This window comes from Vombatus ursinus, unplaced genomic scaffold, assembly GCF_900497805.2.
Source record: "Vombatus ursinus unplaced genomic scaffold, bare-nosed wombat genome assembly UNPS02014841.1, whole genome shotgun sequence".
Classification (NCBI taxonomy): Eukaryota; Metazoa; Chordata; class Mammalia; order Diprotodontia; family Vombatidae; genus Vombatus; species Vombatus ursinus.
In genome coordinates, this window is record NW_020954619.1 from 31438517 (window position 1) to 31449957 (window position 11441).

Below are 11441 nucleotides of genomic sequence, written 5' to 3' on the forward strand. Positions count from 1 at the left end.
AGGCCTTTCCTAGTCCTCACAGCTTCTAATGACTTCCCCTTTCAGATTATCTTCCATCTACTCTCTCTCTCTCTCTCTCTCTCTCTCTCTCTCTCTGTATATATATATATATATATATATATATATATATCAGGTATTAACTAGTTATTTAAGACAGCTAACTAGCACAGCAGGTAGCTTCAGATGCTCACTAGCCATGTGACCCTAGGCAAGTGATTTAATGTCAGTCTGCCTCAGTTTCCTCATCTACAAAGTGGGGACAATAACACTACCACACTGGGTTATTGTGAGAATCAAAAGAGATACTTACAAATCTTTGCAATCCTTAAAGAGCTATCTAAATATTAGCTATTATTATTACTACTACTACTACTACTACTACTACTACTACTACTATCATTTATGTGATGTCCCCCTTTTGAATGTTTATTCCCTTTGGACAGGGACTTCCTTTATATCTTCAGGTGTATCACCAAGTCTGGCATATAATAAGAGATTAATAAATGCTTATTGTTTTATTGATTTGGTCATATCTTTTGGCCATATTTAATCTGGGCAAGAGGGAATCAGAATTTGAAAAAAGAAAGACCAGTTGACTTTAGTTTAAAACCAGAATATGTTTTCTGTACTACTAATGGATAGCCAGATATTAATATTAGTGGAAGAATAGCATCTGCCAGCAGGACAGACTTTTTCAAATTGAAATCAAATGAATTTGCTGGTTTGTTTTCTTTTTGGCTTTGTTTTATCATGTTTCATTCTAGACCTGTGATTGTACCTGTGCAGACTCCCTGGAGTTGCATATCTGCAAAATTACTATTAAATGGAGTCAAAAGTTATACATACTAAAATAATGATTAATTTTTTGAAAAGTCAGTGGTTTGCCCTTAACATTGTTAAATAGCTTAACTTCTTTGCTTCTAACTAATTCAAAGTGCAAGCATGCTTAAGATCTGTATAACTAGTTCTGCTTATGAATTCATCAACCTCAAAACCAAAGTTGCTAACTGAGCCAGTGGCCTGTTAACTTCTAGAAAATTGAATTCTTATGCAAATGTCATTTTAAATTGAATTATTAATGTACCCAAGTCTCAACCTTTAAAAAAAAAAAAGAAGTCTTTAGAGACGATCATAAGTAGAGAGCTGCCATCTTCCCCATAATATTCTTATATTGGGAAGCAAAGCAAATAAAATGATCATGTTTTAGCAAGGTTAGACATTTTACTTTCTCTTTAAAGATTTATTAGAACTCTTCCATTAGTAACTCTAAGTATATTTTTAAAAACATCAGGAAATTCTCTGGGTCTGGGAGGGAAATACTAACTATCAATAGATAAGTACTTAGTAGAGTCAAATTTCAGTCAAAGTAAAGACTGTAAGAGTCATTTGAAATTATGTATACTGGAAACTAAAGTAAAAAAGATGTTAACATTTTGACAGGAAACAGTCGCCTCAGAAGAAGGAAATCATGCTTATTTCTTATTTCTCATTTCTCTAAACTAAATCATATGCGATGAATGCTATTATAATTTTTAAAAGAAAAACTAAAACAAGAACAGAGCTTATGATGAAATTTACTATTACTCAGAAGTGTGCTGGAACTGTCTGTGATAACTGATTGTTAACTTTACAATATAAAGATTTGTACCTTGGAAAAAAGCTACTTATAAATCAGGGCTTGGTTTATTATTTTGTTGATTGCATGGACTTAATACAAGTATAAATAAAATGTTAATAAGGCAGATTAAGCTTAAAAGGCTATAATGTGTGGCATAAGAGAGTCAGTTGTTAAACATTTGTTGTTGAGTTGTTTCAGTCGTTTCCAACTCTTTGTGAACCCATTTGGGCTTTTCTTAGCAAAGATACTAGAGTGGTTTGCCATTTCCTTCTCCAGCCTATTTTACAAATGAGGCAAACAGGGTTAAGTGACTTGCCCAAGGTCACACAGCTAGTGTCTGAGGTCAGATTTGAACCCAGGAAGAGGAATCTTCCTGACTCCAGGCCTGGCACTCTATCTACTATGCCACTTACCTGCCCTGCAGAACATTTATCACCAGCATAGCCCTGCTACTATCAATAATGCAACAAAACATTTTTTTTCAGTTATGCTGACTAATTATAACAAAAATAAACACCTAACATCTGATCACATAAAATCCAAGAGTTGACTGGACTGTCAGAGCTCATCTGTTCCAACCTTTACCCATGGCATGAGTACCAGACACAACATCCCTCACTAGTGGTTTAATGGACATCCCACTCCACCTGAAGATCATCAATGACCACGAATGAATAGGGGAACTCATTCCATTTCAAATAATTGAAATCGTTAAGATGTTTCTGCTTGAAATTTCTCTCTCTGAAACATCTACCAATCATTACTAATTCTGCTTTTAAAGTCTAAGCAGAGAAAATATACCCTCCCTTCCATATGATAATTCTTCTAATATTTGAAGATCACTATTAAGATCACTTTTATTATTCTTTTCTTTTTCTAAGCTAAACAAAATTTCCAATTCTTTTAGACTCTTCTTGATTGACAGAATTTCAAGATCTCCTTGCCATCTTTGTCACCCTCCCCTGAATATGCCTGTCAGTTTCACTCCTAAAATGTATTGCCCAGAACTGGAGACAGCAAGTTCTATGAAGATATTAAGGACAATGGCTATTTTCAGTAGAAACTTCATCCTATATGTGTATCTCATATGGAATTCAGAAAAGGCAGCTCCCTTAATAGGTTCATTTAAGAGATAGCTAGACAACTTTTTCAAAGGTGATATAAGAAGGGAAATAAACCTTTTCCTAAGAGGCTGATTTTCTGGTTTTGAAAATGCCTATAGACGGGTAAGAATGAATACTATATGGGAGAAAAAGTTCTTATATCTAAGAAATGTCTTTGCTGCTTTATTCTTGGAATTACAGAATATCAGAGCTGCAAAGAATGTTGGATAGTATTTAATCCAGCCTCTTAATTTTGTAGAAGAGGAAACATGCCCAGAAAGAAAAAAAATATTTTCCCATGTAGTTAGTGGTAAATATGAGATTAGAATCTGGGTCTTAATCCAGTACTTTTTCTAATACTTCATCTTTCCTCTTGTCAACTTTTCAGAATGTGAAGGGGTGGTTTTGCATTCTTTCTTCTATCAAGTCATGCAAAGATCCCTCCCCAGGACCCAACCGTAGGATCATAGAATCATGGATAGGGAGCTAGGAGACTGTTAAGGTCATGTAGTTTGCCTCTCTTATTTTCCAAGTGAAGAAAGTGACACTCCATTTCACACAGGTAATAAGTGGTAGTGCTGAAATTTAAGACTAGAACCTCTGACTCCAAACACAGCACTCTTTGCCTTATGCCACAGAGCCCTTTCCCTTTCCATGAAATTCCATTTAAACAAAAGGTTGCTTCCCAATGGAGTTCATAATTATGGACTTTAATCTATATTGCATCTCTTTTTTCTTTTTCACAGAGCATCCATTAAAGAAATGTACACAATGATGAGAATTAAAATCTAATTTATTGTGGATTCATCATCATTAGTGTTACGTCCCATTTAAATTAAAAGAAAACTACACTAATTTATGCTAATTGACACAGGATAAGTAATTTCCCTGATTATTTCATGTATGCATAGTACATATCTGGATAAAGCACTATCCCATGAGACTCATCTTATTTCCAAAATGTACCCCCAAAAAGTACTTCTTGTGTTTACTACATAATGCATTATGTTTTTAAACTTCAGGATTATGTAAATGGGTGCATCCTCTATGTGAATATATAAAATGTTTTATCTATAGATGTGGTTTGAAAGTGATGTACATATTTTGGGCAAGAGTTTTATGAAACATCTACGTATGGAGACATCCATACCCTTCTACTATAGAGGATGATAATTCTAGATATACTCCCCTGCCATTTTTAAATAGATTAAACAAAAATTAGGGTTAAGTTTATCACTGTTAAAGGAGAAGAAGCCAATGAAGGCAAATCTCCAGGGAAGCTCTGAGAGGGAAACAGCAGACACGCACACATATGTGCAGGGACGTTTCTGTAAAGTGAAGACTGGCATAAGCAGTAGAAAAATTGACAGAGAATTTTTTAAAAGAACAATTTCAAGCAAATTGCAGAAACCTTTACCCAGGAACAATTTACAGCTCCTGTAAGAATCTTTCAAATACAATCGTAAGACTGGGAAACTGCAGCATTAATTTTTGGAGACATGGAGACATGTTTGGTATCCTCTGAATCAGCAATTACATAGCTAGAATGATCCACTTAGTGATGAGGTCTTTGCTATGGTTTGTTCAAATGAGATCAGGCAAAAGGGCAGTGGAGAGGCTGGAATTTGCTATGAGGAGACTGACAAAATATGATGAGGGACAGAAAAGGTCTAGAGTAGTTCTAGCATTCTAATTTTGTTCCAAATCAAAGGACAGGCACTGAAATATTACAAATACTACTGCTACAAAATATTAGGGAATAGACTATGAGAAAGACTAACAATTGTTCACAGGTGTGTTTTTAAAACAACTGTTCTCCAAATATCCTTCCCAGTTATCCATAATATGAAATGGGTCTTGTTCTCAATAGCTTCACACGTCATCTGAAGGACCTGAAATACATTTAAAATTTTCTGGTTGACCATGGAGAAATAATTTCTCTTATTTTAACCTTAGTTTCTTCATATCTGAAATATGAAAAGGTGGGAACTAAATGATTCCGAGGTCTTTTCTGTCTATAAACCTTATATTCTTTTTCCTCCCTTTGGATTGGCCATGATCAACAGAACATCAGAAGAACCTTTGTCGTATCTTTTTTCTGCCACCTAGAAGTTGTTCTGCCCTAATAGAATGCTGTAGAATTTTGTGATTCTGCTAATCACACACACACACACACACACACACACACACACACACACACACACAAAGTGTTTATTAAGAGCTCATTTATTGGAGGCATGGTGCCACGGTGTACTTCAGATGGGAGAGAAAGGAAGAGTCAGTACTATTGTATATTACCAAAGTAATTTTTACCCAATGTCCCACTCTGATTTTATAATCTCTCAACTAAGCAAAAAACAAAAAAGCATAAAAGCATGGAGTTAGTTACTTCTCTCTTTGCTGAGATTGTCCAGATTCTTCTCTGTTCCCATTTCTACTTGAAGTGAAAACTTAATTTCTATTCTTCTTTAGACAAAGCTGGGAGGTAGGCAAATTCTCATTTGGTATCTACCCAACTCAATCAAACAATCAAAAATATGTATTAAAAAGCTACAGTGTATGGAGAATTGCTGGGGATGGATGGTTCAGAGAAGGGAATGGATTTCTATTCTCGACAATCTTAGAATAATTTGTGGTACGTGTTCCCCAAGTCCTAGAAGTGAATCATTTCCCAGAGGGTCTTGCTCTTAGCCAACCCCTCACATATTCCTCTTCTTGGATTGCTAACTGTTTAAGAGTTTCCTTTCCTGAAGCTTTTGCATTTAACAGAAGTCACTCAAATGTTGAGGAAGCCTCCAAGGTGAAAAGAAATGAATATTTCATGGTGGAATTTTAGACACCTTGACAGATGATAGGGGGGAGGGTTGATATTAGGACAGCAAGTACAACTTTCTTTCAAATCATACCATGTAAGTAGTCATTAACTCTCTAAGACTGGCAAGAGCAAGGCTGTTTTTAATAAGACACCTTGAAGGAAAATTAAGAAACTACCCCAGATGCTGATGGAGTGCATTAGTTAATGAATCCCTGAAATATGAGTGTATACACTGTTTCTTGAAATCTCTAAGGAAGAGACTATATATTTAGGTCCTCCACTCATTGAATCAATAGACAAGGCCTTCTAGCTGCTAGGGAAACAGAAATTTTCCACTTCATTAAGAGTGAAAAGTCTAGACACAAGTAATTTATTTGATGCAAGAGAGAAAGAGAAAAATACATAGGAAAAGGAAATAAGAATAAGGGAGAAATCCAAACAAAGAACTATGGGAAAACCAAGGAAGGAGAGATCACTTTCATCTGAAAGTAAGCTGCCCTTCATAGGGGAAGCAGCACCTGAATCAGGCTTGGTTAAAAGGGAGGCATTTCACCAGGGTCTAAGTAATACACGCAGACACGCAGACACACACACACACACACACACACACACACATGCTGGGAGAGTACATTTTAAACATAGGGCAACATTTGAACAAAGGAATAGAAATGGAGGGGGGAGGCTGAGAATGAGGGTTGGAGAGCAGTTCAAATTGACTGTAGTAGTAGGCAGAGCCAAGATTGTGGAGTAAAGGCAGGAACTCTAAAAGAGCTCTCCGCTAAACCCTTCCAAATACCTTTAAAAATGACTCTAAACAAATTCTAGAGTGGCAGAATCCACAAAAAGATGGAGTGAAACAAATTTCCAGCCCAGGACAACTTGGAAGGTTGGCAGGAAAGGTCTGTTGCACCAGCATGAGAAAGGAAGGCAGTCCAGCGCAGGCCGTGCCAGCACAGACCAGGCCACAGCAAACCAAGAGCAGGCCTTGGGAGTGACTGAATCAGCAGTGGAAGTAGCAGTTAAAAGTCAAGTAATAAGCTGGGAAAATGAACAAATAATAGAAAAAAAAAACTCTGACTAAAGAAAGTTACTATAGTGACAAAGAAATCAAAACATACACTCAGAAGAAGACAACAAAGTGAAAGCTCCTATATCCAAAGCCTCCAAGAACAATATAAATTGGTCTCAGGCCATGGAAGAGCTCAAAAAGGATTTTGAAAATCAAATAAGAGAGGTAGAGGAAAAATTGGGGAGAGAAATGAGAGTAATGCAAGAAAATAATGAAAAACGAGTTAACAGTTTGGTAAAGGAGACACAAAAAGATACCAAAGAAAATAATTCCTTAACAATTAAAATGGAGTAAATGGAAGCTAATGATTTTATGAGAAATCAAGAAACAATCAAACAAAACCAAAAGGATGAAAAAATAGAAGACAATGTGAAATATCTGATTGAAAAATTGAACTGACTGTATATAAATTGAGAAGGGTAGGTAGTATGAGAAAATGCTGGAAATATTGTTTAGAGTCAAATTTTAGAGGTCAAATTAAACAAGAAACATGTTTAAGCACCTACTGTTGGCCAGGCATTGGAGATACAAAGACAAAAATATTATAGTCCCTTATATCAAGAAGTTACATTCTGAGGCAGCTAGGTGGCGCAGTGGATAAAGCACCCTCCCTGAAGTCAGGAGGACCTGAGTTCAAATCCGGCCTCACACCAAACACTTGACACTTACTAGCTGTGTGACCCTGGGCAAGTCACTTGACCCCAATTGCCTAAAAAAATCAAAAAAACAAAAAAACAAAAACAAAAAAAAAAGAAGTTACATTCTAGCAAAGGAGATAGAATATATTGTGTGCATATATATGTATCAATACATATATGTGCCCATATACACATAAATATTATATGCAACTGTGCATAAAATAACAGACAAAATAAATACAAAGTTTCTTTTGGGGAGAAGCAAGGTAAGGGGAACATAATAACAGCTAGAAGGGAATGTGAATGGCTGCAAGTATAGGCAAGCAAGGTAGTGCAGTAGATAGAGCACTAGGCTGAGGGGCTGAGCCAGGAGAACCTGAGTGCAAATTTGACCTCAGATACTTCCTAATTGTGGGACCCTGGACAAGTTACTTAAACTCTGTCTCAATTTTCTCATCTGTAAAATGATGGTAATAATAGCACCCATCTCCCAGAATAGTTGTGAGGATCAAATGAGATAATAATTGTAAAGCATGTAGGACAGTACCTGGCATGTAGTAAGCACTATATTTTTTAATTGTTTTTCAGTTGTGTATGATTCTTCGTGACCCGAATTGGGGTTTTTGTGGCAAAGATACTGGAGTGATTTGTCATTACATTCTCCAGCTCATTTTACAGGTGAGGAAACCGAGGAAAACAGGATTAAGTGACTTGCCCAGGTTCACACAAATAGGAACTGTCGGAGGCCAGATTAGAACTCAGGAAGATGAGTCTTCCTGACTCCAGGCCCAGCACTCTATCCACTGCATCACTTAGCTGCCCCACCAAGTGCAGCATAAATGTTATCTATTGGCTATTAAAGGAGAAGGGGGCTCAAGAACTGAACCTTGAAGGAATTTAGGAATTCTAAGAAATAAAGGCAAATTGTGTATTATACCAGGTGTGGGACACAGTTTAGGCAAAGGCATAGAACAGTAGGTGCAGTGTTATGTGGGAGGAAGAGTAAGAAGGCTTACTTACAAGGATGGATCACAGAGTGCATTGGCAAAAACAGGGCAATAAAAATGGTTTCTTTTGGGGAGGGTGGGATAAAAGGAACATCAAAGTAATGAGGCTTGGAGCAGATGCAACAATGGCAATTAGGACAGAATGAAGTCATATCTACTAACATTTTATATGCTTCAACTCTTTTTTCTAAGAATGATCTTTAAGTTTGGAAGAATAGAATGAAAATGGTTAACAGGGCATTAAAACCCTAGATATTTGGTGATGAGATAGTAAGAGAACACCTAGTTGTCATCAGAGTTCAAATTCCCAGAACCAGTATAACCACATCTAAGAATACTAAAAGAGTTGGCATCTATAATTGCTAATCTCCTGGTTTTGACCTTTGAAAGATAATGAAGAATTTTAAGAGCTTCCTAACTGGCTGGGTGCCCAAAAGTGCTAATTCAATCTTATTATTTGTTAATAAAAACATAGTAGGAAAAATGAAAGAGGAAATTGTGCTGTTGTACTGTCATGAACAGACAACTGGTATGTTATATTCATTTAATTCATGATATTTCTGAGCCAAGGATAAAAAAAAATCTCTAAAGTGAGAAGCTCAAAGTGGTAAAGTGACTGGAAAACATGATACATGAAGATAATTTGAATTTGAGATCTTTAGCCTAGAGAAAATTGGATTATGGCAGGCCATTGGGAGGCAGAAAGATTAAAGTTTTGCTTTGTTTTATTTTATTTTGTTCCATTCAGTGAGTGAAAGTTACAGAGATTTAGGTTTAAAATAAGGGGAAAAATTCCTACAAATTAGATTTGTCCAAACTTGGAATGTGGTGCCTCTGATTATGTAATTCTGGATGGCTAGTAAGTGCCTCATCATTGGTGGCCTTCAAGCCTAGCCTGGATTAAAACCAGGGGGAATGTTTTTGAGAAGATTCTTACTTGGGCATAGATTAAAAGTCTGATCATGCCATTCCTCTGATTAAGGATCTTTACTAGTTCCCTATTAACTCCAGGATAAAATATGAAAATTTATATTTAGTATTTTTCTTCAATATATTTTCTTTATTTCATTAAATATTTTTCAATTATATATGAAAGCAAATTAACATTAAAAAATTTTTTGTTCCAAATTGTCTCCCTCCCTTTCTCCTAAAGAAGGCAAGCAATTTGAAATATATTATACATGTGAAGTCATGTAAAACGAATTTCCATATTAGACATGTTGCAAAAGAAAACACAGACAAAAAAAAAACAAGAAAAGTAAAGTTAAAAAAAGTATGCTTTGATTTACATTCAGATTCCATCCATTCTTTCTTTGGAGGTGGACAGCATTTTCAGCACAAGTCCTTTGAAACTGTCTTGGATCATTGTAATGATCTGAAAAGCTAAGTTATTTAGAAATGATCATCATATGATATTCCTGTAACTGTGTGCAATATTCTCCTGGTTTTGCTCACTTCACATTGCATCAATTCATATAAATCTTCCCAGGTTTTTCTGAAGCCATTGTGCTTGTCTTTTTATATAATATAATAGTATTCCATCACAATCATATACCACAGTTTATTCATGCATTCCTCAATTGATGAACATCCCTTCAATTTCCTATTCTTTGCCACCACAAAAAGAACTGCTATAAATACTGTTTGTGTATAGGTCCATTCCCTTTTTCTTTGATCTCTTTGGGATACAGACCTAGTAATGGTAGTGTAGAGTCAAAAGGTATGGACAGTTTAATAGCCTTTGGACAAAGTTCCAAATTGGTCTCCAGAACGGTTGGATCAGTTCACAACTCTACCAATATGCATTAGAGTTCCATTTTTTTCCTCTTTTGTTAACCTGGGTAGTTTATATTTTTGTAAATATTAATCAATTTCACTTATGTTATTAGTGTTATTCACATATAATTGGGCAAAACAATTTCTAATAATCACTACAATTTCATTTTTATTGGTGGTGAATTTACCCTTTCCATTTTTGATACTAGAAATTTGATTTTCTTCTTTCTTTTTAAAATCAAATTAACCAATGATTTATTTACTTTTCTGGTTTTTCCACCAAACCAGCTCCTAGTTTTACTTATTAGTTTAATAGTTTTCTTATTTAAAACTCTTTAAATCTCTCCTTTGATTTTCAAATCTCCAATATGGTTTTTGATTAAGGATATTTCATTCATTCTTGCAATTCTTTTTTTCCTAGTTTTTATTTTTGAATTACATGCACGCTCCACTGATCTGCTCTTTCTCTAATTTATTGCTGTAAGCATTTAGAGATATAAAATCACCCCTATGTAGCGCTTTAACTGCATCCCACAAATTCTGGAATGTTGTCTCATTGTTGTCATTGTCTTTAATGAAATTTTTGATCATTTCTATGTTTTATTCTTTGACCCATTCATTCTTTAAGATTAGCTTATTTATTTTCTAATTAAATTTTAACCTACATTTCAAAGGCTTTTTATTAAATGTAATTTTATTGAATTATCATCTGAAACATTGCTGCTTTTCTGCATTTGTTTGTGAAGTTTTTATGCCCTAATACATGATCAATTTTTGTGAAGTTTCCATGTACAGCTGAGAAAAATTATATTTCTTTCTATTCCCATTCAGTTTCTCCAGAGTTCTATCATATCTAACTTTTCTAAAATTCTATTCATCTCATTAACTTCTTTCTTGTTTATTTTATGGTTAGACTTATTTAGTTCTGAGAGGCAAAAGTTGAGACCTCCACTAGTGCAGTTTTACTGTCTATTTCCTTCTATCACTCATTTAACTTTTCCTTTAAGAATTTGGATACTATGCCATTTGGTCCACATATTTAGTATGGATATTACTTCATTGTCTATGGTACCTCTTAACAAAATGTAGTTTCCCTGCCTATTTTAATTAAGTCTATTTTTGTTTTTCTGAGATCATAATTGCTATCCTTGCTTTTTTTCCCCCAGCTGAAGCATAATAGATTTTGTTCCAGCCCCTTATTTTTACTATGTATGTGCCTTTCTATTTCAGGCATGTTTCTTGTAAACAACATATTGTTGGATTATGGTTTTTAATCTATTCAGCAATGAACTTCCATTTTATAGGTGAGTTTGTCCCATTCACATTCACAGTTATAAACAATGTGTACTTCTCTCCATCTTATTTTTCCTGTTTTTTTCCCTCTTTCTCCTTCTCTCCCTTCCTCTCTCTCTCTC